Source organism: Columba livia, chromosome 2, assembly GCF_036013475.1.
Source record: "Columba livia isolate bColLiv1 breed racing homer chromosome 2, bColLiv1.pat.W.v2, whole genome shotgun sequence".
Lineage (NCBI taxonomy): Eukaryota > Metazoa > Chordata > Aves > Columbiformes > Columbidae > Columba > Columba livia.
In genome coordinates this window covers 56,549,428-56,575,818 of record NC_088603.1, presented here as the reverse complement: position 1 = coordinate 56,575,818, position 26,391 = coordinate 56,549,428, and the positions used below count along the sequence as shown (strand labels likewise).

Below are 26,391 nucleotides of genomic sequence, written 5' to 3'. Positions count from 1 at the left end.
CCAACCCCCCCTGGAATGAGCAGGGACATCTTCAACCAGATCAGGTTGCTCAGAGCCCCGTCCAGCCTGGCCTTGAATGTCTCCAGTGATGGGGCATCTACCACCTCCCTGGGCAACCTTGGCCAATGTTTTAGCACCCTCATAATAAAAAATTTCTTCCTCATGTCTAGCCTGAATCTCCCCTCTTTTAGCTTAGAATCATCACCTCTTGTCCTGTCACAACAGGCCTTGCTAAAAAGTCTGTACCCATCTTTCTTATAGGCCCATTAGGTACAGAAAGGCCACAATAAGGTCTCCCTGGAGCTTCCTCTTCTCCAGGCTGAACAGTCCCAGCTCTCTCAGCCCATTCTCATAGGAGACCTCTGATCCTGCCCTATGATCATTTTTGTGATCAAAAGTTGAGCATCAACTGATTAGACTCAATTTACCACATTAATCAAATGTAATCTTAATTTTTGGCTGTAAACTCAACCTTGTTGGTGTCCAGAAGCAGCAATCTTGCTAAAACTTCTCCATGTCAGAACTCATGTCTTCTGCTTCTGTGAAAGAAGAGCTGTCTCTTCATCTTGAATGTTTGCACCAACAGGGCATCTACGTTCTTTGATGGCCTGCTGCTATTTTCTTTGTACTGCCAGGGTGGGTCTGGCTTCATCTTCACCCACACGCTTGGTGTCTGAGTTGAGAGCTGGCTAAGGACAGCCACCCCCACTAGATTTCTCAACCTCAGATGGAAAAAATGCCACCTCAAGTCCCCAGTAACCTCGGTGGTGCTCTGGGAGAGTCCAGTGGTCTTTGGTGCTGTTCTATGGTTTCTAGTGCTGTCCTTCGGTCTCCAACAGTCTCCAGCAGCGCCGTGTGGTCTCCAGTGGTGTCCTGTGGTCTCCGACAGTCTCCTACAGTGTCCAATGGTGTCCTGCTGTCTGCAGTGGCTCCAAGTGACTCCCTGTGGTGCTCTGGGGATGCCAGCCAAAAGAAGATGGCAGCCCATCTCCTTGCCTCTTTCCCAGGCCCCAGGGCAGAGGAGATGCCCCTGACATGAGGGGTGGGGGTGCAGGCTGGGAAGCCGGGCTCACCTGTGGCTTGACGGTGGCTGATCTTCCTGCCCAGCTCACCGGAGGTGGCCAGTGTGGATGCCCACCTCCGGCTAGCAGCAGCTGCAGGGACAGTGCCATTTGGTGGGAGCTGCTGTTTGGAGCGTCCCTGAGAGCCCCCGGCATTCTCTGGTGCCAATATCCCAGTATCAGGGAGGCATCAGCCCACAGTTTGGTCATCCCCATTGGGCTATTTATTAAATACAAAGAAAAGAACAAAAACAAACAAAACACACTTCAAAAGTGTAGAAGAACTGGGGTACCATTTAAACATCTCAAATATATACAATGAACATTTATAATTTATATGAAACTCTGAAAAGTGTCAGCAACTTGTCAGCAACTATTTACATTCCAAAGCATTAGAACTAGAAGGTTACGAATGTAAACTGTCCCACATTACCCCAAGATTAGTTCAGCAGTTAAATTACTGCTTACATTTAGAATAAGCAAACTGCAAGCAATGGCACATGATAGCCAAACATTTCTCAGCCTCCTCTAATGGGTGTCAGATGACTCTTGCACTACACTTGGCATGCAAGGACTTCAAGATAATGATCTAGAAGGAAGAAATCAACACCACAGGATATAGATAGAGCACAGTGAATTGTTATCATCCTTCCCATTAGGTGCCCATTAAACTGGGCCTTAGAATGCGCTCCTGGGTCATGTGCATATGGATCTTGCTCATGTACATCTGGACTTTGCTGCTTGGAAGTACTGAGCAGCTACAAACCCATCTGAAGTACATCTCAAGTACTGGTACTCAGCCCTCCTGTAAAGATCACTTTGGTCTAGAATTGAAGCACATTCAAATAACTTAGTTCCAAAGAACTAAGCAGTTAGGTTTCACTGACACCTACAGGCAGTCTGTGGTGGTAAGTTTTACAGAGTTACAGACTATAATTATTTCCTAAAGGTAGATATAAGAGTGCTCTTTAAAAAAAAAAAAAAAAAAAATTGAGAACTTTGAAATTTCATTAAATTACTGCGTTAATAAAGTCCATCTACTACTGAGTACAACAGAGAAATACAGCAGACGATTGCAAAATATACCTCCAGAAATGGCCATATTTTGTGCCTACAGTTTGGATGTTTTAAAAGACAAGACGGGCACGCATAAGCTGCTCACTACAGAACAACTTTCAGCCAGAAATGAGGAGTAATAGCAGAGTTCCAAAAGACCAGACTCTGAATAACAAGCATACCTTGTAAGGCTTCTCAGCATCAAGTATGCTCTTCTAGTAGGCCATGTTTCTTTGCATCATTTCATCATCTGGATGCTTCAGAAGAAAGGTGTGAGCTGCTGCAATAGCTTTTGGAAGGTTATGAGCCTAAAGAGGGATCAGAAGAAGTGGAAAGGGGAAAAAAAGGTGAATTGGGAAAAAAAAAGTCAAATTTTCCCAGTTTTGTCAGCAAACTTTCCTGTAGCTTCTAGATTCCCAACTTCTACTGAAACCATAGTCTCAGCAGATACACTACAATTGTTAGAACTCTTCTCAGTATTACTACTAGATGCATCACTGACAACATGGTGTTTTTTTAATGTTAAACCCTATTGTTGTTGCAGATAGCATAGATTATGATTGTAAGTTAAAAATAAGGCTTTTTTTCCCTTCCTCCTGCCCTGTTCATAATGCTGAGAAGGCACAAGCACATACTGTTGCTCCTGTGTGGATTAATCTCTCAGCAGTTACTGAGGCCAACCTATATCTACTGAGCAGGAGCCATCACTGCCCATGTTTACATGGTGGTTGTGTCACTTCTTGGCCCAGCAGCACACAAGACAATATTCCACTAATGTCTCTTTCTGATGGTGTTACAAAGAGCAAACAGCAGGGACTTGCTCCATAATTGTGTCCTAATGTACTTCAAGATTTCCTGTACCCATTTTTAAACTAACTTCAAACACCATTAGAGATCCTTTGTGAAGTATGTGTTCCTCGTCTACAACTGCATGTGCCAAATGCACTTCTGTGCGCAGGCATTTATATTTTTTATTTTCATATTTACGTATTTTTATAAACTATTATAGTCTGTATACATACATTTAGGAAGAGGGAGAAAGAAAGAAAGAAAAAGTCTTAAGTACTTGTAAAATGTGAAAACCTTTTCCCTTGTATGCCAAGATCCAGCTCCAGTGGTGTCCTGTGGTCTCTGATGTTCTCCAGCGGTGTTCTGTGCCCTCAGGAAAAAAAAAGGTTAATTGGAAAAAATAGCCAAAGTTTCCCAGATTTTGTCAACAAACTTTCCTCCAGCTTCCCTTCCTGGCTGTCCCAAAACTATGCATTTCCAGTCAGCCAGGTGGTGCTAAATGCAAAGGGAAATCTCAGCAGCACTTTCCTCAAATGTCTGGTTTCTTTTGTGCTTTATGCTTTAACCCTTTTTGTTTGTAGGCTGACTTCTCTCTCAGTTTTGCTTAGTCCATCATTCACTGTTGGTTTCAACCTTCACTGCTAAATAAAAAACCCACTAAGTAAACTCAGTGGCTATGAGAAGGCTCCCTCCAGAAGAGCAAGTAGCAGCACAGGAATATCCAATCCCATCATCTAAGATGTGGCAAAATTTCACTGTTGAATCCACCTGAGTAAACACACGGTCACACTAAAAAAATAACACAAAGTGTTTCCTTCTGCCTGCTTCCTATATTATACTTGCTGTAGGGAGAGTGGGGCAGGTGATATTCCTTTCTGCAGGAAATCACCAGGAAAAAGTCCTTCGTACACGGCAGTCTGGAACAGTTTGTACCCCTAGCAGGGCCATTCAGAATGCCCCAAGGGAGGGAGAAGAGCTCAGGCCTGGACTACAATCTAATAAGAAAAACAATAGGAACAACTGACACTCAAGGCAAAACTACCCATTCGCACTACACAAACCCACTGCAAATGTGATTGAAAAACAGCTGAAAGGGCGGGGGAGGGATTTCTCCAATTTCCCTCTCACATTCCTATTTGCCAGTTACTTTATTAGAAATGGGAAGTAGGGATGATTTTGACTGTGATCCATACATTGCAAATTTTGTATGTATCACAAGGGGGGGGGAGGAAGAGTTAAAGCAAAGAAACGAAACATTTGAGGTGATGTCATTTTGGTATCCGTACAGGGCTCTGAGAATGCGAGGAGTGCTTGCCCACTCTGTCCTTCAAAAGAAGTGTCCCCCGTTTGATACCTTCTGCTCAGGGTATGCTGAGGCTTCAATGCATCATAGGAAGGGAAGTTCTTATGTAGGATCTTAGGGATGGCTTTAAGTGCACAGAATTATGCTGGTGTGATCCTGTACATGCAGATGCTGTTGGTGTTTTATGAGAACACATTTCCCTGCACCTGTTTGTGTGATCTGGGAAAACCATTGAAGATTTTAATGAGAAAGCAGCACTCCTACAAATAGGACACCACAACAGTCAAGATGCTCTGTGTTTTCAAGCTGCAATCTCAACAACAATGCACAAGCATACAACTCTCTATAATGGATACTGGGCTATATAGGCAGTGAAGCTGTAAAAGATAAAACCATGTAACCAAAGAGTTCACCTTTTACTCCCCTCACACATCCTGTTTCTTTGAAATGCAAGTCATTGCAGTATCGGCGGGTATTGAATGAGGGACAGACCTTGATTCAGAGAACAGATGATGAAGATGAGACGGAGACAACTGTCAGTTAGGTCCTGGACAGAAGGATGACAAGTGAGAAGAACAGGATGAAATCTGTTAAAAGAGTGTCTTCAGTCTTGGTGGACCCAAGAGCAAAAAGTAAATAGCATTGCAGGGCTAGCATCAGTGTCACATTCCAGCATCCACTTTTCGCTTGATTCCTTCTGGCTGCTGTAACGAGACTGGAGTTTTACATTGGGCTGTCTCCGAGTTGCAGGCTGGGGGCTGCTACACTTGAAAGAACTGGAGCAGAAAAGAGCAGGAGAGGAAGATGGACATGCTGAGGCAGAGGAAGCAGCAAAGAGCGCTTGCAAGAGCAAAGCATGACATGAAGGGTCTGGAAAAGGTTTCAGAGAAAAAATAAAGTAAGGTGGGCGGAAAGACGAGAGGGGCAGGGTAAGAAACAACACAACCACAAGCCAAGGAGGCTGTGGCCAGTGACTGGGGGTCTGGGAATAACTGGAGAGGTTGGTTGAGGGGACGTGCTGGATGACTTGTGGAACAACTGGTGAAGAGTGAGCTGGATGGCAGTAAGTAGCAAGGGCACAAGACAAGGCAGACAGTTGTGCCATCTGTGGGTGACATGAGGTGAGTGAGAGGAAGAGGCTGAAACATTTGACAGGAAGAAGAGGCTGAAGTGCAGGGTGGACAGACGGGGACGGCAGTGACTGTGGAGCCCAACCATGGAGGGGAAGGAAAGGACGTGAGGCAGACAACAACTGGGGCTAAAGTGATGTGGAGAAGGTTATGGGGAAGAAGGCCACAGTAATGTGCTTGGAGGGCCCAGTGAGAGGTCAGCACAACAGGAGGTTTTCCCAGCATTGCGTCTGCGGGGCACCTGCCTCCATCAAGGCTGTGCAGGGACATGTCACGCTATCCCACTCCACCCCAACAGTGACAGGCATGCTTGACTTGGCTGGAGGGTGACACAGCAGCAGGCAACAATCTGGGGAGTCGAGGCTGGAGTGGGAGCACAGGCAGGGCAGAGAGATGGGACGGGAAGGAAGAGGGATGAAGGGCCGGGCCTCACCTTTAAGTAGGCCAACTGCAGGTACTTGTAGGGCTGGTGCCGCTGGAAGTTCTTGAGCAGGTCGCGGCCGGGCTGTGCCTGGAGGAAGGCTGGCAGCCCCTGCTTGCAGCGCCGCAAGCACTGGGCCCGCCGCAGCACCCCGGCCAGGAGCCACAGCTCGTCCACCTCTCGCCGGCGGGGGCTGCCTGGCGGCGCTGCAGCTGGCGTGGCAGAAGGCCTCGCTGTCGCAGAGCAGGCGGTACAGCTGCAGGCGGACCTTCGGGTCGCTGACGCTCTCGGGCCGGGTCTCGGTGCTGGACTGGCCCGGGCCGTAGCAGTGGGCGGCATCAGCTCGTCCCGCGGAAAGCTGCGGGAGCTGTAGTGCTTGTATTGCGCCCCCGCCGCCACCAGCAGCGCCGCCAGCGCCAGCCACATGGCTGAGCCATCAGCCGCCGCCTGGCCCCGTCGACCCCACCGGGAGACGGCGGGGCTGGGAACGGGAGTGGGGCCGAGTCGGGGAGAGGCCGGGGCTGAGGGCGGGAGGGAAGGAGGGGGCGAGCGGGGCCGGATCAGAGCCACTGCGGGGTGTGTGTGTCCGTGGGGGAAGGTCGGTGGGGCGGAAAGCGGGGCCGGGCCGGGGCAGGGGTTTCAAGGCGGTGCTGGGAGATGTGCGGGCCCGTGTGTAGCTACACCATCCCGAAAGTGCCTCCTCGGGAAAGCTGAGAAGGCGGGGCTCCAGTCTCTGCTGGGATGAGAGACCTTCCAGAGACACCCCTTTGCTTCTGTCCCTTTTTGTTTGGGGCACTTGCCCCTTCCCTCTTGCCTGGGCTTTTGTCATGCACCTAAAGGCTCCTCACACACCCTGTGGAAACTGGCCGTGTGAGTGGCAATGCGTGTGGGGACATCTCCCACCTCCTTTTGGTCCCTTTGACCCAGTGTCGTGGTCTGCAGCCTCACCGCCTCTGGTGCTGGCCTGTTGGCTGCGGGAAGCATCTTCCACCTCCTTGGGCTGGACTGAGTGGAGGTGTGAGAGGACCTTTCTGTCCTGCTAAGGTGTTATGTCTCCAGCAGTATCTTGTGGTCTCCAGTGGCGTCCTTCGGTCTCCGATGGTCTTCAGCGGCATCCTTTGGTCTGCAACTGTCTCCAACAGTGTCCTGTGGTCTCCAGTGGTGTCCTTCTATCTCAAATGGTCTCCAGTGGCATCCTGTAGTCTCTGGCAGTGTCTGGTGGTGTCCTGTGGGCTCCAAGGGACTCCTTCTGGTGCTCTGGGGCTTCCGGCCAGAAAATGACAGCCCATCTCCTCACCTCTTTTCCAGGCCCCAGGGCAGAGGAAATGCGCCCTCATGAGGGATGGGGCTGCAGGGCAGGAAGCCAGGCTCACCTGTGGCTTGACAGCGGCTGATCTCCCGCCCAGCCTGCCGGAGGTTGGTGTGGTGCCACCTGCGGCTGGTGGCCATGCCGCCCCTTGGTGGGAGCTGCTGTCTGGAGGGTCCCTGGGAGCCCCCAGCATCCTGTGATGCCGGTATGCCAGTATCAGTGAGGCGTCAGCCCACAGCTTTTTCATCTGCATTGCACTATTTATTAAAAATAAAATTAAAAACCAAACAAAACAAAACACTTCTTTGTGCTAGAACTGACAGAGGAAATGTGTAAAATGTGTAGTCAAACAACAGAAACAAAAGTAATTCATGGCTGGATGTGCCTTCCCTCTGACGCTGGAGCCTGCAGGAGCAGCTGGAAGGACCACGTGTTATTTACAGCGCAAGTAGTTCCTCAGGAAACCACAACATTCATGGAATGGTTTACCTATCAAATGTGTAATCACTGAGCATAAGAACACAACACTTTATCTTAGGTGGTCCCCTCTTTCTTCAAAACCTGTTTGGCCGCATGTGGCCCATTCTAACAGGGTCATAAGAATCCACTAGGAAAAGGTCAATGGTATGAAATACTCTGTAGGTTTGTCTGTGGAAGAAATTCTGAATAGCAAATTGAAAATTTAGTATGTATTCACTGAAATAAGGGATGTTATGTTAAATATCTTGCCTTGAAGTCACAGTCTTTCATCTCTTTCATTGAAACGTTTAAGAAAAATCTTCTTGTTAGAGCTATATGTTCAGCTGCTTAACAACCACATGGGCTTGACAGCTTGAACACTATGGCTTTTAGGCACAAACCACTTTTTTTTTTCCTTTGTACACAGGTGTATCAAATGGTTCTGTGTCACTTCTTGGCCCAGCAGCAGACAAGACAATATTCCAAAAAAGTATCTTCCTGATGGCATTACAAAATTAGAGCAAACAGCAGGGACTTGCTGCATCACTGTGTCCCAGTATACTATGTGATTTACTGTACCTATTTTTAAACTAACTTTGAACACTGTTAGAGATCCTTTGTGAAGTATGTATACCTCATCTACAAGTGCATGTGCCAAATGCACTTCTGTGCACAGGCATTTACATTTTTTATCTTCATATTTGTTTACAGACTTTTATAAACTATATAGTTTGTATACACATATTTAGGAAGAGGGAGAGAGAAAGAAAAAGCCTTAAGCATTTGTGAAATGTGAAGAACTTTTCCCTTGTAGCCAAGATCCAGCTCCAGCTGTGTCCTTGGGTCTTCTGAGGTCCCTGGTGGTGTCTGGTGGCCTGCAATTGCTCCAAGGGACTTCTGCTTCTCTGGGGCTGCCAGCCAGAAGATGGCAGCGCCTCACCTCACCACTTCCTCAGAAGTCAGGGCAGAGGAGATGCCCTGGCCAGAGGGGTGGGCATGCAGACTGGGAAGCTGGGCTCACCTGTGGCTTGACAGTGGCTGATCTCCCGCCCAGCCTGCTGCAGGTCAATGTGATGCCACCTGAGAGGCCCCAGCCATCCTGCGGCACTTTGGGCACCATTAGTGCAGGAGGTAGCCCGGCCATGGTGCTGTGGTGCCCCACCAGCCCTGCCTGAGGTGGATCCATCTCCATGCGCTCCTCTTCTTGCCGGGGAGGGTCAATCTCCATGGGCTCCTCTTGCCTGTGGGAGCTGCTGCTGCTCCCAACAGGCAGCTGCCGTTTTCTGGGCAGCGGAGCCATCTTTACAGGTTCCCTGAACCTCCTCCTTCTTCTTCCACTCGATGTGGTGCTGTCTTCTCAGGACTCTTCTCTCCAAGCACGATGGTGGCGCAGCTGGCAGAGCTGTGCTCCAACTGCCGTAACGGAGGCTGGTAACGTCCCCAATGGACGCTGCAGTGGCCGGCATGGCGGCCCACAAGGCCATGAAGGCCCCATTGCGAGGCCATTTTGCTCTGCAGAAAGGAAGGCCACCCCTCAGGCACCGGGCCTGCCCTGCAGCTGCCCCTGTGTGCCCGGGGCTCCAGCCCCATCCTGGTGCCAGGCCTGGGGTCCCCTCACAGGACAGCGGCCACAGTGTCCCAGGAGGGTTGGGGGGTCTCTGTGACCCTCCAGCCGCTCGGCTTCCTGACAGTGGCGTCATCCCCACAGCCGGCAGGAGCCCAGACGGGCAGAGGGGAGGAGAGGGCCTGGCGTCCTTGAACTGCTGCGCAGCAGCCACGGGGTGTCCCGTCCCCATAACTTAGAGGGGAAACGAGCAGCTGAGTCTTGGAAACTTAGTTCAGGTGAAATCACACATATTACAAGTTACAAGTGTGCAATTTATTTAATACATGGTCCTACCATGTATTAAATAGTTCTAGAATCAAGCCTTGTGTCACTCCTTACGAAACCTCAACAGGGAGAATTTGCCCTGGTTTGTCAGGGATACGTAGACACCAATCGGCATCCCAACGTACGTTGTATTTATGTTCAAAAGAACCACCTTCAGAGGGGAGAATCCCTGATTTTGTTTGTTTGCTTGTTTGTCTGTTTTTAATTTAATGGATGAGCAGAAATCATACCTGCCTAACTGCTGAAATCGGCACAGATTTTTCAATAAACTTCAGCAGCATCAGAGATTTTCCTCAAATACCTTTCCTAAAGCAAATGCCTCATTCTTCAAAACTGTTTGTAGCAAATGTCAGTAATGCTGCACCACAGACCCTCCCTCACAGCCACACATGTTCTTCCTGAGACTGTTTCGAAACTAAACTAAGGATGTGGGGAGGACACTTTAGGTCTTATTATTTTCATACACACTCATTCACACACATATGTATTCACTCCACAGCTCCAAACAGCTGTCTTAGCTGTGTCTGCAAAGAAACAGAAACAGTAGGCAGAAAGGAACCACATCCCTACTAAGAGAGTTAGTCATGCAGTAAAACTAAAGATCACTGCAACCAAGGCCATCTGAAAGGAACCGTCCCTGTGCACATCACGAGCGTGAAGTTATTTTAGCTCCCTGGGCGAGGGGAGGGTCTCTTTCCCCTTTCATGGGCTAAAATAAGAAGCTCTCCCTGGATTTCAAGCTAAGACAGCAAGCAGAAGGCAGCTTTTCCAGCAGATAGAGCAAGGCAAAAGGATCTCGTACAGCAACTTCTTTGCAGTCTCTCTCTCCTGAGCCCCCTTCTTCTACTCTTCTTCCTCCTTCTGGTGATGGGAAAGAAAAGCCTGTTCTGTCCCTGGGAGCCAACACTGTACCCTGCTTGTCTGTGGAATGACCCAGCACCTGCCGTTCCTCTCCAAAGACATTTGCGCACAGAAATCTGTGGAGTAGTGGATCACAGAAGCATAAGCTGTAGTGGACATAATTTAGAAACAGTTCTTTTTTTTGTCCATGGTGACAAAATAAACCCAGCAATTTCTTATTTCATAGAAATTCTCCTCAAGTAGTAGTTGCAGGTCAAGGGAGGTGATTCTGTCCCTCTATTCCATGCTGGTGAGACCCCACCTGGAGCCCTCAGCACAAGAAAGACGTGGACCTTTTGGAGAGGGACCAGAGGAGTGACACAAAAATGATCAGAGGGCTGGAACGCCTCTGCTGAGAGGACATGCTGAGAGAGTTGGGCTTGCTCAGCCCGGAGAAGGGTCCAGGGAGACTTTATTGTGTCCTTTCTGTACTTAAGAGAGGCTTGGAAGAAAGATGAGGACAGACTTTTTAGCAGGGCTGGGCTGGATGGGGCTCTGAACAACCTGACCTCGTTGAAGATGTCCCCACTCATTGCAGGGGGGTTGGACTAGATGAGGTTTGAAAGTCCCTTCCAACAGAAACTATTCTGTGATTCTGTGATTCTATGCCAGCTAGGAAAGCTAACCACTTCCAGGGTGGGCAAGAGCAGGAATAGAACTCTTCTGTGAGCTAATGTCTGCACTTCTTAAAGCCTTCCAAATGTTTAATTAGAAGGAAAAAATTGCTTGCGTAGGAACAAATGGACAATTTTCCAAGTTCTGCATGATTAGAGTGTATTAGTTGTATGGAAAGGACAAAAAAGTGGAAAAAAAGAAAATCTGTTTCATGAGAGTGTGAAAGAACAGGAGGAAGCAAGGCTCTCATTCAAGTTACATATCCACAGCTCTGGAAAAACTTCTAGAAAACTCTGTAAGTCAGAAGTGTGACCACCACTCTCCACTCTACATCCTTCTCTATTTAGGTGCCAATATCCCTTCAGCCTTGTGGGACATGCCCAGCTCCAGATCAACCAGGTGACACACCAGCACAGATGATGTCACCCAGGCTCCTAAAGCCTCTGTGCATTTCCATGATAACCTGATGCTCTCTCCCCAAGGCCATCTGGCAGCTGACAGTCGACCTGTCTTGCCAGATTTCTGAGCGCTCTCCACGCTCGGTGACTGCGAGTGCCTGTGACACTCTCTGACTGCCATCAGCAGCAAAAGACGATGAGGCTATCCTCATCCTCATCCCGTTTGAGTGCCGTGGCTCAGACAGGTGACATACCAGGATTGGTCCTGGGGGAGGTTTCAGAGCTTCCTTGCCTTATCAATTATGAGCTCCATTGGCTGTGATGGGAGATTCATCACCGGGCTGGAAGTACTTTGGACACCAGGAGAAATGATGTCAGGAGCCAGAACCTTCATGGTGGCAATCCTCCAATTATCTCCCCCACTGACAGAAAAAACAGAATGTGGGGTACACAGGGCAAATGACCCAGACAGGTCTGAGGCAAGCACAAGCCAATTAGCCTGTAGATGTTCCTCCTGACACACTGGCAAAAAAAAAAAAAAAAAAAAAAAAAAAGAACAGAAAAGCTGTAGGTGATGAAAAAGGAGACATCTTTCCTTCCTAGCCCTCTTCATTCAAACAAATCGTGGTGAGGAAACAAAGGCGCAAGGCACCAGACTTTTCATGACACAAATGGTGCTCACCCACGTATACACCTGTCTGCACTTGAAAAAGTTTATGGGGCCATGCGCTATTTTATTTATTCTTTGTATTTCTTCTGCAAATGTTTATCACTCAGTGAAAGAGGAAAAGGAAGAGAATGGAGGAACAGGGAATTTAGGTGGAAGAGGAGGAAAAGGGGGAAAAAGGAGAAGAAGGCCCCCCGCACACACACTGAGCAGGAAGGAGAAAGACACAGATGTCGGCATCGCACTGATGCCTACCCCATCCCTTCTCCTTGGACAGAATATTCACCTCCTCCCAAAAATCCCTCTTGGGATGGCAAATCATGGGAATGGGAGACTGTCAAGATGGGAATCCATCGTTCGAGGCAAACCAGGCCAGGCTAGGTCAGGCAATCATCAGCAGGATAGGAAATCATTGTGGTGGGGAGTCATAGTATGAAAACACAAACCCTCCCAAAGCTGGCTGAGGCAGGTGCTGGCAGAAAAATGGCAATGGGGATGGAGCCAGTTTGCCCCCAACAAAGCCCACACTGACCAACCGCCATGGCAGGTCCAGCAGTAGCTGTTGCTTGTCCTGGAGCTCCTGCCCTCCAGTTAACCCCCACAACTGGCTCTACCACCACTATCTCATCCCATCACCCCTCTTTGCTTCCTCCAACAGAGAGCTTCCCTCTACGTCTGCCAACGGCATCAAAAGGGACAAGCGTGACCTTCAGCACCCCCGCGATGGCACCACTGGTCACTGCATGTGTGCTGCCCACTGTCCCAGGGCTGCTGGTGTCCTTGCAGCCTGCCCAGGTCCACACCATCACCTACCAGCTGGCGCGTGCCAGCAGCTGGCAGGAGGTACCGGGGGCCCTGGGGCAGATGGTGCAGCTTCTCCAGGGGGTGCAGCTCCCTCAGGGGGTGCAGCTCATGCAAGGGATGCAGCTCCTCAGTGGGATGCAGCTCCTCAATGGGATGCAGCTCCTCAATGGGGTGCAGCTCCCCCAAGGGGTGCAGCTTCCCCAAGGGGTGCAGCTCTTGCATGAGGTGCAGGACCTCCAAGGGGTGCAGGTCCCACAGGGCGTGCAGCTCCTCAATGGGGTGCAGCCGGTGCAGCTCCCTCAGGGGATGCAGCTCCCCCAAGGGGTGTTGCTCCCACACGGGGCGCAGCACTCCCATGGGGTGCAACTCCCCTCTGTGCCTGCTACTTGTCCCCTATCCTACACCTGGGGACAGCAGGTGATTATGGGGACATTGGTCCCACATCAGCCCATGGGGCTGGAGCCATTGGCCATGGTCCAGGGGCAGTCCTTGTACCACATGGGCTCCTGCCAGCTGCCCGTCCCTGCCTGCCCTGGCCCCCCACCACGCTGTGGCCACGCAGCTCAGCAGATGCAGGGCCCCCCTGTGCCACACACCCTGCCCAGCAGTGCCCAGGAGCCAGTGGAGGCCTCCAACAAGGACAGGGTGGCCATCGAGGACAGTATCCATGCTGCCAGCCCCCACCAGTCCCCTCTGGCTCTGTTGGGTGGTACAGCCACCATGGAGCCTACAGGTGAGTTCTGGGGGAAGGCAGAGCCCGTGGGTGTGTGGCCAAGCTGAGGAAAGCTGCATCACCCCAGGGCTGGCTTGGCTCTGTTTGCTTTTTCAGCTCCAGTGACCACGGTGGCAGCTTTGGAGAGGTCAGTGGATCAGCCCGAGCTGAAGCCAGAAAAGGCCTCTGTGAAGGTGGCTGAACAGGGTGAGGACATCACCTTCAACAACCTGCTCGCCTGGCTTGAGACCTTGGAGCACAAGGATGCTGTCCCTGATGTCCCTGACAGCCCTGGCTTGACCACTTTCCTCAGCGAGCTCCCCAGCCTCTCAGAGTACATGGCAGAGGGTGGCTGCACAAAGCAGTGAGCAGTGGCAGTGGGGCTGGCAGACAGCGAGAACACCATCCATGATGTCCCTGACACTCTCAACTTGACCGCCTGCCTCAACAACTCCCCAGTCTCTCTGAGTACAGGGCAGAAGGCACCAACCCCACAGAGCCAGTGGCGGTGGAGGGGCTGGAGGACAGCAAGGTCATGGGTGACAGCCCCAACTCTACTACTTTCCTCAGCCAGCTCCCTGACCTCTCTGAGTATGTGGCAGAGGGTGGCTGCCCTAAGAACTGAGTGGTGGCCATGGGGCTGGGAAACAGCAAGGACACCATCCCTGACATCCTTGATTTCCCCAACAGCCTCAAGGAGCTCCAAGATTTCTCTGAGTATGTGGCAGAGAGAACCTGCCCCCAGGACCAAGCACTGGTGGCATGTCTAGAGGACAGCAGGGGCACCAGTTTTACTACCAATGGCTGTGGCACAACTGCAGAGGTCCTCGATGAGCTCCCCAACCTCTCCAAGTACGTCGTAAAGGGCAGCTGTCCCAAGGAGAATGGGAAGGGTGTGGGGTGGGATAGCAAGGACACCCTCCTTGCTGACCCTGATGTCCACAGCTTGACCACCTCCCTCAACAAGCTCCCCCACCTCTTGGGGTACAGGGCAGAAGGCAGCTGCCAGAAGGAGCAAGTGGCGGCAGAGATGCTCCTGGATGGGAAGAACATCTTCGCTGATGTCCTCAACGGCCTAGTCAGCACCACCTCCTTCAGTGAAGTCCCCGACTTCTTGGAGCATGGGGTGGATGACGACTACCATGAGGCCCGAATAGCAGCAGCGATGCTGGAGGACACTGACACCATCTGGGGGGTGCAAGACAGCCCCTTGAGGGATCCTCAGGGGCAGACGGGCACTGGGGTGACAGATCTCCCCATCTGGCCTCCGATGAGTCCCCTGGAGACTTGGAAACAGAGCTCTCCAGAGAGCTCAGAGCAGACTTCAGAGGACACTCCTGTGGTCGGTCCCTGGAAGGATCCCCTGAAGGACCGTCTGAACAGTGCTCTGCTCAGCCCCTCACTTGCCCCCCAGTGCCATCCATCACACATGGACCAGCTCCAGGAGGAGATGCAGCAGAGGCAGCTTGGGGTGTCTCTGACCAGATGGGGAGAGGCAGGCGGCACCAAGGCCAAGCACCTGCACGTGACCTCTCCAGAGGACAACAGCCCCCCTAAGAAAAGAAGATGATGGCCCAAGCAAGCAGGGAGCATCCCACAGCAACAACGTGGCCTCCAAGAGACTGAGAACACAGGCGATGCTGCGGGGCAAATGTCCTCTGTATATCAGGGAGGAGGCAGGTTTAACATAGCCAGTACAGCAATACCCATAAGCACTGGGGACTTAAATCCACCCCAAACTGAGGCAAATCCTTTTCCGCTTCATGGAGTTCATGAGGAATTGCCTGGTGTATCTTTTATTTGTATTATATATATATATATATATATGCTACTAGTGTATTAGTATTTTGTTATTTTATTAAACTGTGTTTATCTCAATCCAAGTTTCGCCCTTCCCTTTTGATTCTCTCAGCTATCAGGGGGGACGGGGCGAGTGGAGGAGGGAGGTGACTGAGCAGCTGTCGTGGTTGTATTGTAAGCTCAGGTTAAACCACAATAGGAGCTCAACCAGCACAGCCACACCAAGCTATGCCCCTCAGTGCCCTTCCCAGGCAAAGGAGCCCAAGAGACCTGAATGTCAAGGCCAGCAGAACTAAGGGTCGCTGAGCACCACATGGATGTGTCCACTTTGAAGAGCTTCCAGAATTCTACAGCACCCTAACACATGGTTTCCGGTGACACAGCCTGAAGCTCCTGTTTAAGCAAATGATCCAGCTTAGGATCTGCCTGGACTCCAAAGAACAGCAACATCAGCTCACGACTTCTGTTTTCTATAGACCTGGCCCATAAACAAATACACCAGATGGAGAAGAACTGAAGAGTGTGTGTACAAAACAAAACAAAACCAACAACCAACCTGCACTCATACCCTAAAAGCTGTATTTGAATTATATATACATATGACATGTCTTCATAGATGACAATTGTATCGATTTATACTGCAGGTCCTTCTCCTCCAGGAACCAGCTATAAAAGAATATGACAATTTTGTGTTAGTGCCACAAATTTGAGTTCTACAAATCCATGCGCAACAGTTCTTGCTTTACAACATTTTAGCAGGTGGAAACTTCAGAGTTGACCACAAAAGTGGGGTTTAGATTCAATATTATCTTTCTCTCCCAAGTGTTTTCCTTGCACATCTAAAGATCAAAAAAGCAAAAGCATACACCAAAATAAAGTTAGGGCCGTGTTCTTTTCATGTTTGTTTTTTTTTTTTGTTTGTTTGTTTATTTTTGTTTGTTTGTTTTCAAACGTGTTACATCCATCAAGGAAGGCAATAAGATAACTTTTCCATCACCATCATATGCCCCAGAGGCTACTTGAAAGTTGCTTATGTGATGGAACAGATGCGATGCCGCTTCCATCCACGTTGGCAAAGAACACTCCCCTGTGAATGCTCCCGTCCTGCTGCTTTGATCATTGGGGCTCAGGGAGCAGTGAGGAGAAATGAGCCTGTGGCTTGTGTCCTACCAGAGAGATCAGGGACACAAGCTGGGGAAACCAAGCTCTCTAGTTTTTTAGGCAGCCTTTGCTGTTCTGGATGCCCAAACTGGCAACAGCGAAGTGCATGTGGGAAAGAAACAGGATGATTTTCTAGGTGGTATTTGGTTAGGACAGCAATGTCCCTGTTCTGGAAGATGACCAGTCAGCCCCAGCCTGAGCCTTCTCTCCTCCCAGCTGTGCAGCAGCAGTTCCCTCCGCCTGCCCTTGTGTGGCCCATGCCCCGGCCCCTCACCATCTTGTAGGTGCTGGGCTGGGCCTGCAGCTCCTGTTTCAGTGTCCTCCCTGTCCTGGAAGACCAGAACGGGACACAGGGTTCTGCATGGACCCCACAATTGCCAGACAACAGAGGAGACCACTTTTTGGTTTTGTTATATTGACATTTATCGGATTTTATCAGTTCCTTGTTGTTTACTTAATCACTTATTGACCAGTCTTGCTAAAACTTCTCCATGTCAGAACTGAAGTCTTCTGCTTCTATAAAGAAGTGCTGTCTCTCCGTCTAGAATGTTAGCACCAACAGAGCATCTAAGTTCTCTGATGACCTGCTGCTATTCTCTGTGCACTGCCAGGGTGGGTCTGGCTTCATCTTCACCCACACGCTTGGTATCTGAGGTGAGAGCCTGCTGAGGACAGCCACCCCCACTAGCTTCCTCATCCTCAGAGGAGATGCCCTGGAATGAGGCGTGAGGGTACAGTCCGGGAAGTTGGTCTTATCTATGGCTCAATAGCGGCTAGCAGAGGCTGCTGGGACAGAGCTGGTTGTTGTGAGGCAGCAGTATTGGGATGTCCCTGAGAGCCCCCAGCTGTCCTGCGGCACTTCGGACACCATGGGGCTGGAGGCAGCCTGGCCATGGTGCTGTTGTGCCCCAGCAGCCCTGCCTGAGGTGGATCCAGCTCCAAGGGCTCCTCTTGGCCGTGGGAGCTGCTGCTGCTCCCAACAGGCAGCTGCCATTTTCTGGGAAGTGGAGCCATCTTGACAGGTTCTCTGAACCTCCTCTTGCTTCTTCCACTTGATGAGGTTCTGCCTTTGCTGAACTCTTCTCTCTGAGCACAATCTGACAGTGGCTCAGCTGGCAGAGCTGTGCTCCAACTGCCGTAACGGAGGCTGGTAACGTCCCCAACGGACGCTGCAGTGGCCGGCATGGTGGCCCACAAGGGCATGAAGGCCCCATTGCGAGGCCATTTTGCTCTGCAGAAAGGAAGGCCGCCCCTCAGGCACCGGGCCTGTCCTGCAGCTGCCCCTGTGTGCCCGGGGCTCCAGCCCCGTCCTGGTGCCAGGCCTGGGGTCCCCTCACAGGACAGCGGCCACAGTGTCCCAGGAGGGTTGGGGGCTCTCCGTGACCCTCCAGCTGCTCGGCTCCCTGACAGTGGTGTCATCCCTGCAGCCGGCAGGAGCCCAGAGGGGCAGAGGGGAGGAGAGGGCCTGGTGCCCTCGAAGTGCTGCACAGGGGCCACAGGGTGTCCCGTCCCCATAACTTAGAGGGGAAACAAGTGGCCGAGGCTTAGAAACTTAGTTCAGGTGAAACATTCCACGTTGAAAGTTACAAGTGTGCAATTTATTTAATACATGGTCCTACCATGTATTAAATAGTTCCAGAATCAAGCCTTGTATCACTCCTTACGAAACCTCAACATGGGGAATTTCCCCTGGTTTGTCAGGGATATGTAAACACCAATCAGCATCCCATTCGTCATCCCAATGTACGTTGTATTCGTGTTCAATTGAACCACCTTCAGAGGGGGTAATCAGCCGAATTCTAAGACAGGTGCCAACACTGGCACTGTCTCAAGCTGGGTACCTGCACAGAGGTCCAACCCGAGCATAGAAAACCATCGAGTTTTGTATCTCTACAGACCATTCATACCATGATTCAGTCCAATAGCAATATTTCACTTTGGCGTTTTGCTTCTCATTGGATCCTTTTCACTGATCTCATATTTGGCTTTGTTTTGTTCAGCTGCAGACATTGTTTATGGTCCATAGCCTTGTAGGTGCTGTTTTGTGTGAATAAATCCTTTTCTTCTCAGCGAAGTGCAAAACAGGCCTCATCTTGCAAACGTTCAGTGTAGTTTGTAGTTGCTTTTGGTAAATATGAGCAGACCCCTACAGCTTATGATTTCAGCAAATCCAGTTTACTAAGTAATATGAAGCAGAGAGTATACTAAAAATCCCACATCTTTCTGCTTCTAGATGATTCATTATGTTTATTATGCATTTACTTCAGTTAAATGATTAATATGAACCTTAAACTGGGCTCATCCACTGACCTGTGAGTAGTTTAACCATCGCCATACAGCCAGCTTATTTAGCAGAGAGAGCTCAGAATAGGCTCACTCAGGCTGTCATATTTGTAGAATAAAGTGGTTGATTCATAGTCACAAACCTGTGCTCATCCCCCTGCAGATCCCGCTGCCGAGTCCCCTGGGCACCCCCCCAACTGCCCCCCAGTGCCATCCATCTCACATGGACCAGCTCCAGGAGGAGATGCAGCGGGGGCAGCTCGGGGTGGATCCGTCCAGATGGAGAGAGGCAGGCGGCACCAAGGCCAAGCGCCCCGAGCCAGCCAGCACCCCCAAATTGCATGAGGCCTCTCCAGAAGACAACAGCCCCCCTAAGAAAAGAAGAAGATGATGGCCCCAGCAAGCAGGGAGCATCCCACAGCAACAACGTGGCCTCCGCGAGACCGAGAACACAGGCGATGCTGTGGGGCAAATGTCCTCTGCACAGCAGGGAGGAGACAGGTTTAACGCAGCCAGTACAGCAACACCCATAAGCACTGGGGCCTTAAACCCACCCCGGCCAGAGGCAAATCCTTTTGCATCTCAGCTTTAATTTAATAAAAATCCATGTACCTCTTCCATTTCCTGAGAGCTACGGTATTTGAAGGGCAAAGTGACCGAGATTGCTATTGCTACAATTATGCAAAATTTCATGACTGCAGCTGTGATCAGACTGCCTAAGACAAACAGACACAACTCCAATTTTGCTTCATTCATTTATGTAATAATAAAGATAAACATTTGTGTCTGGGCTATTTGAAGAGAAACGTTGGAGAAAATGAACTTGGGTGGAACCTCACAGAAACCAAAACAAAGGAGTCAAATACATGTTCGGTTTTATTAAGGGACGAGAAGGGCAGAGGGCCTGACTTTTTCCAAATGCTTTGGATCAGATATATTGCTACTCTTTGCCTAAACTTTCAGAACTGGATGAGAAACCCACCAGGGGAACGAGTCTTGTGCTTACTCTGCACAGAGCACAACTCCCATTTTCCTGCCCAGCCACATTTACTGTCTGAAACGCAGCAATTAGTCTCGGGTAGCTCCATCTCTTGTTTTATTTGCTGCAAACGTGCAACAAGAGTCAGATTCCTGGCATCGTCTGCTCCATTTCTTGCTGTTTCTCTTCCCCTGGTCTCTGCCCAGCTCCTCGCTTACTCCCATCGCCAGCCATCAGGAAAATGTGGCTTGAACTCAGGAGCCCTCTCATTTCTAACTTGATTTATAGCATTGGTTGGCAGCCTCAGAAGTGACTTAGAGCTGGAGAACAAACACTGGTGTGTTTGCTTGCTTGTTGCAGATGTGAGGCTGGGCTGGTTTGGTTGAAAATCATGCGGTTAGAAAAGTTTCTTCTTCAAAGCTAGCACACTCGTTATTTGGACTTAGTTTGAGAACAAGAGATAACACAGAGCTAATGTTGTTAATTGTTCTGGTCTGAGAGCCAAGGACATTCTGAGCTCTGCCCGCAGGTGTGAGGCACTGAGGAAGGGGGGCATGGATGGGGCAGAGCTTGACTGACATCCAGACTGATCAAAAAGTGTATTCCATCCCATTAGCACCATGCTAATCATTTCAGAAGAGTCAGGACATTCTAGGTGGCTCTTTTTCTCTAGCACTCGCTCTCTGGGGCACAGCTGGGGGAGATTTGGTTGGGATGCTTAGTTTGGCCTTTTGCCATTTTGCACAGGCCTCTGGTCTTTTCTTCCTTTTTCTTTTTTTCTCTCGTTTGGATCAGTTGTTCAGGACTGGGATATCTGTTCCTGGGACTGGCTGCTTAGTGTGGATGGAGTTTGTGGGGAATTGCCTTGAGTATTTTTTATTTCTATATTATGTACATAGATACACTAGTAGTGTGTTTGTATTTTGTTATTTTATTGAACTGTGTTTATCTCAATCCAGGTTTCGTCCTTCCCTTTTGATTCTCTCACCTATCGGGGGGGACAGGGGGAGCGGAGGAGGGAGGTGACTGAGCAGTTATCGTGGTTGTATTGTAAGCTCAGGTTAAACCACAACAGGGGCTCAACCAGCACAGATATGCCAAGCTATGCCCCTCAGTGCCCTTCCCAGGCAAAGGAGCCGAAGAGATCTGAACGTCAAGGCCCGCAGAACCAAGGGTCACTGAGCACCACACGGATGCATCCACTTTGAAGAGCTTCCAGAATTCTACAGCGCCCTAACACATGGTTTCTGGTGACACAGCCTGAAGCTCCTGTTTAAACAAATGATCCAGCTTAGGATCTGCCTGGACTCCAAAGAACAGCAACATCAGCTCATGACTTGTGTTTTCTACAGATTTCCATAGATTTGACTTCTGTGAGGCGACTGTTTGGAGTCCCTGAGAGCCCCTGACCATCCGGAGGTGCTACGGGCACCATGGTGCTGGAGGCAGCCCAGCCATGGTGCTCTGGAGTCCCACCAGCCCTGCCTCAGGTGGATCCACCCCCAGGGATTCATCTTCTTGCTGGGGAGGGTTAGCGTCCATGGGCTCCTCTTGCCTGTGAGAGCTGCTTCTGATCCCAACAGGCAGCTGCTATTTTCTCCAGCTCACCCCCCATCTTTGGGGGCTAAAGCATCAGGCAGATGATCTTGCAGTTGTACATGATGAAGCTGCAGGGAATCAGGCAGGCCCTGGATTAGGGGAGTCATTCTGTCGGGGCTGGCAATTAACAGCAGCGGGGATCTCTGCTGGGGAACCAAATGTCAGTCACGTATTAGGTGCAGACAGGTGGCTTTCTGGAGGCTCTCAGTTAAATAACTAAAGGAAGGGGGTCTCAATGCACAAGGGGTCACCTCTTTCTAAGGGATCTAAACCCCGTGCCCAGCCCAGCATCACACAATGTGCAATGACTCTACAACTCAAAATAACAACTTTCTTTAATGTGGTAGCATTAAGCAGGCAAAGCGTGTTGGAACAGCTGGTGAGTTTTGGCTGCAAGCTGATGATATGGTTGCTAAAGGGATTCGAAAAAATCCTTCTTCCAACAGCCCTGACATGTAAGCAAACAAGATCCTTGAGTCTCACCCAATCCAAGGAGTGATAGAAGGGTTCCCAAAGACTAGATTCTGAATAAAAAGCATACCTTCCTTCCCTCTCCCTTCCCTCTCTCTTCCCTTTGCTCTATTCTGTCTCTATTCACTAAAAACCACTTTCAAGGACACAAAACACAATGGATACAACTGTTTCTATTTTATTTTATTTTATTCTATTTTATTTTATATTTTATTTTCTTGTTAATTTATTAATTTACTTTATTTTCTGTTATTTCATGTTACGTTATTTCATGTCATATTATTTCCATTTCTGATTCTGTTTCAGAGCCAATGCTTACAATCCTTAACACAAGCCCACGTGTAGCCCGGAGCAGGCTGATGCATTCTTCAGGTTTGCTTGAAACAACAGCCCTTGTGGGCTGGCAAAGGCAAGTCCCAGAGCTGCAGAGAGCAGCAGCAGGAATAGAGGCCAAGCTTTCCCTGGTTCTTGAAGAAGGAGAACCTTGAGAATGAAGTGTGGGACTGATCCTGCACAAAAGAAGAAGAAGAGGGATGTGGTAACATGGGATGTTTTCCAGAGCTACGTGACACGTAGCGATGATCAGACATTTTGCCTTGCACACCTTGTTTTGCTGCTGTGCTTCTTGGGCAGGGTGCACGAGAAGCGCTCTGGTCCCTGCCAGGCGCTGGTGTTGCCCGCAGGGAGAGGTGCCGAGTGGCAGCTGCGAATCCTTCCTGTTCCTGACAGGACACCAGTGGCTGCTCCAAAGCACTGGGTCCCCATGCAACATCTCTGCATCCTGTTTCCTACATCTGCCTTCTTTGTCTGTGGCACAGCTCTGTCCCAGCTCTGCCCCCCTTCCTCGATACATCACATCTGTGGGCAGAGCAGTCAGAATGCCCTTGGCTCTCAGATCAGAGCAATTAAAAACATTAGTTCTGTGCTGGGGTGTTATCTCATGTTCTCAAACTAAGTCCAAATAATGGCTGTGCGAGCTGTGAAAAAGAAAGGTTTCTAACTCCATTAAGAAAATGAATTCACTTTCAGTCAAACCAGCACAATTCATTAAGGAGTACCTGCAAACAACAAACTCCACATTCCTTCTTATGCGTGATCCTTCTTCTGAGCCCACAGACCACCATTGTACTAAGAAGGCAGAGAAATGCAGAAGATAAGGTTTTGGCATCAGCTACCAGGTACTGTCCCTTCATTATTGCTGATTTCCTACATGACCTTGCTCAAATCCTTCTTGTGTACCCCAGATTTCTCATCTGTTTCAGAATGATAATATTTACTCCCATTAAAGACTGTCCAATCTGGGCATATGTTAACTGTTAGGATCAGAAAACCAGCAATAATCAACCTATCTGTGTCCCTTTTTTGCAAAAATACAGTGTGGATTTGTTGCCAGTCCAGCCTCACTTCCAGTAGCGCTACTGCCTGTGACCATGTTGCGTTCAATGACACAAAGGTGCCTTCTGTCTGGCACTTGGGGCAATGACTCATTGTGTTTGGACTTTCTCTTCCTTAGACAGCTCCCGCCTCAGCGGATGTTTTGGCACCCATGGGTTTGGGGACTCAGCGGGTTTTCTCTCTTGGGCTGTTTAACACTGGCACCTTCCTACCCGTGTCCTCTGACCATGGCTTGCCCAGCAAACTGTTTGCTGAGGTACAGTTTGCAAATCAGCCCTTCCCGTGCAACTATTGATATAGGTATGTGATGGGGAGTAGGTATTAGTGCAATATTTTTCAGGTATGGAGCCCTCAGGGCCCTGTCAGGGATTGTCATGCGGAACTCCAGGCATAACAAAGCAGAATTCCCCCTGTCCCCCCTCCTGCTTCCTCTCTCCCCTCTTCCTGCTGACCTCTCCCCCCTCCCCTCTCTATCTTCTCTAAAAAACACTTTCAAGGACACAAAACACAAGGGATACAACTGTTTCTTTTCAATTTATTTTAGCTTCTTGAAGGCTGGTTAGTTGGTTGCACTTCTTTAAGGTTGGTTTAGGTGAGTTGTTCTATGCTGGTTTAGGTAGGCTGTTCTAGCTAAGTTTAGGGCCAATCGTGGAGCAGCAGGCACCCAGCCCAAATGGCCCAAAGAAGCCGTGGCAAGGGGCCGTGCTCAACGCTGCAGAGGAAGGCAAAAAACCCCCAGAGATGCTTGCTGTCCCACCTGGGGGAAAAAAAAAGCCTTCCTCCCCCCAGCTGCAGGGCACGAGAGGCCATGTTCCTGGTGCTTGAGCAGCAGGCGGGAACCGAGCCAAAAGGGCCCAGAGGAGCTCTGCAAAGTGGTCATGCTCAATGCTGCAGAGGAAGGCAAAAAACCCCCGGGGACCAGGGCCAATCTGCCCCGGGGGGAAAAATTCCTTCCTGACCCCAGTGCTGGCGATCGGCTGTTCCCTGAGCATGTGAGCCAGACCTGGCTCCTTTTCCCACAGGCTGCTCACGCCCCCCAGGACCTGCCCAAGCCCTACCCTATCCTACCTTGAGCTGGAGCCATCTCCCGGACTTGGGAGAGTGCCCAAATGCCTCTCACCTTCGAAAAATCCTTCCAGCAGTCCTGTCAAGAATTCCTGACCAAACCTGGGAAGAAAAAACAAAATGCCAGAGATGAGAATTACTGAATGGAACAAGAAGACACAACAGAGATGATGGAGGAAAACAGCAAGAGGGGAGGGAGAGGAGGAGCAGAGAACACATAAGTAAAGGAGACCCTTGCATCTCACCCAAACCGAGGAGTAAGACAAGGGCTCCAAAAGACCAGGCTCTGAATAAAAAGCATACCTCGTAAGGTTTTGCCTCCAAGTCTCCAAACTTTTCCTTTTTCTAAGGCAAGGTGCAGATCCCACGCTGTCCTTCCGTCTCTGACGGTGTCTGGCGCTCTCCAGTGGGCTTCTGTGCACACACACACACACACACACATAAATCTATCTGGTTTTTACTTTCTATATCTCCATATTTCTATTAACTCTATAGTCTGTATACACGTCTACAGGGAAAAGGAGAGAGAAAGAAAAAGTCTGAATTATTTGTGCAACGTGAAAACCTTTTCCCTTGAAGGCAAGCTCCAGCTCCAGCGCTGTCCTCGGGTCTGTGGCGCTGTCCCCCGCTGTGTGGTGGCTCCTAAGGACTCCTCCCGGTGCTCTGGGGCTGCCGACCAGAAGATGGCAGCGAGTCTCCTCGCCTCTTGCCCAGGCCCCAGGGCAGAGGAGATTCCCCGGCAGGAGGACTGGGGGTGCGGGCTGGGTAGCCGGGCTCAGCTGGTTGTTCCTGTGACCTGCCTGCGCTGACTGGCACAGTCCCTGTCACTGCCCCAGCTGGCACTTCATCCCCCCCTGCTGCCGGATGGCACAGCAGCCCTGCAGCTCCGCAGCGAGTCAAGCCCAGCGTTGCATCTCCCTGCCCTGGTCACGGCGAAGGGCTCCTGTGCCCAGCCCGGCAGGGCAGCGGCATCAGGTGCTTGCAAAGGTTGCATTTCACTCCAGGAGCCGAAAGCCGAGTTGTTGGGAGTGACCTGGGAACTCGGCTCGTTTGAGAGCCCAGCCTGCAGCCCCGGGACAGCAGCAGCTGTCTGTCCCTCCTCTGAGAGGCGGGGGCGTTTCTGGAGGGAGCGTCACCCTCCGAGGCAGAGGACAGAGCTTATGAAGGCTCGGTGCTTCTGGACTCTGACCCGCCACAGGATGTGCAACGGCGGTAGAAGTCGAAATACCGATTTTCTTTAGTGCTGTAGTGTGAAGAATGCAAAACGTGTTTGAAGAGATAGTGCCTTTTTGGCTCCAAGCCAATTCTATGGATGTTCAAGCGTTTCCAGAAATCCTTCTTGCATCAACCTTCTTGTGCGTTAATGAGAAAATAGGGTGGGGAAAAAATCAGCACATAAAATAGCTGTGACACACAGCACGGAAAAGTCTCCACCGGCCACTCCACGCACAAGGAAAAGCCCGATGGAAGGGCGGGGTGGCACATCGGGGCCACCGGGCTGTCGGCAGCGGCTGTAGCGGCGGCAGCTCCAGGAGGCTGCCCGGCTGGAGAAGAAGGGACAGGGGGCGGGAAGAGTTTCTCCTCCAGCTCTCTCTCGGGAGCAGCCAAACCGCGCGACTCCCGCTCCTTCCCGCGTTTACCGGAACACGGGGCGGGGCCGAGGAGCGACGGCTCTGCCATCCGCTCGTCGGGGCTGCTGGCTCGGTCTTTGCGGGAGGCGGTAGCGATTGGTCGGGTCTGTGTCCAGCATGGCGGCCAAGGCGAGCAGCAGCCCCTCTCCGCTGCTGCTGCCACTCGGGAACCGGCGCCGCGACGCTTCCGCGCTCTCCCGGTGCCCGGGCCGGGCTGCGCTGGGGTCCGTCCGGTGCCCGGCGGGCGGGCGGGGAGGGCCAGGCCGCTTGTGGGCACGCGTGGGTGGCGCGGCCGGCGCCGCCGCTTGGCGGGCAGCTGGAGCGGGGGCAGCTGGAGCGGGGGCAGCTGGAGCGGGGGCAGCTGGAGCGGGGGCAGCTGGAGCGGGGGCAGCTGGAGCGGGGGCAGCGGGTGTGCCCGCCGGGTCCGGCGGTGTCGGCCGGTACGGGAAAATCTCGTAGAAGATGGTTCAGTCTTGGGAGTATTATTTCTGC

At 50.8% G+C, this 26,391-nt stretch overlaps 1 long non-coding RNA gene and 1 pseudogene across 1 annotated transcript; both read right to left on the bottom strand.

Moving 5' to 3' along the window:
• Nucleotides 1-1,843: 1,843 nt before the first annotated feature.
• Nucleotides 1,844-6,474, bottom strand: LOC110361775 (cartilage-associated protein-like; annotated as a pseudogene).
• A 17,237-nt stretch (nt 6,475-23,711) lies between these two features.
• On the bottom strand, nt 23,712-25,900 carry LOC102097765 (uncharacterized). Its single transcript, XR_272216.3, has 3 exons — nt 24,834-25,900; nt 24,572-24,682; nt 23,712-24,370 (listed from the first exon to the last, which is right to left on the bottom strand). It is a non-coding gene; the product is annotated as an uncharacterized LOC102097765 (long non-coding RNA).
• Nucleotides 25,901-26,391: the final 491 nt, after the last annotated feature.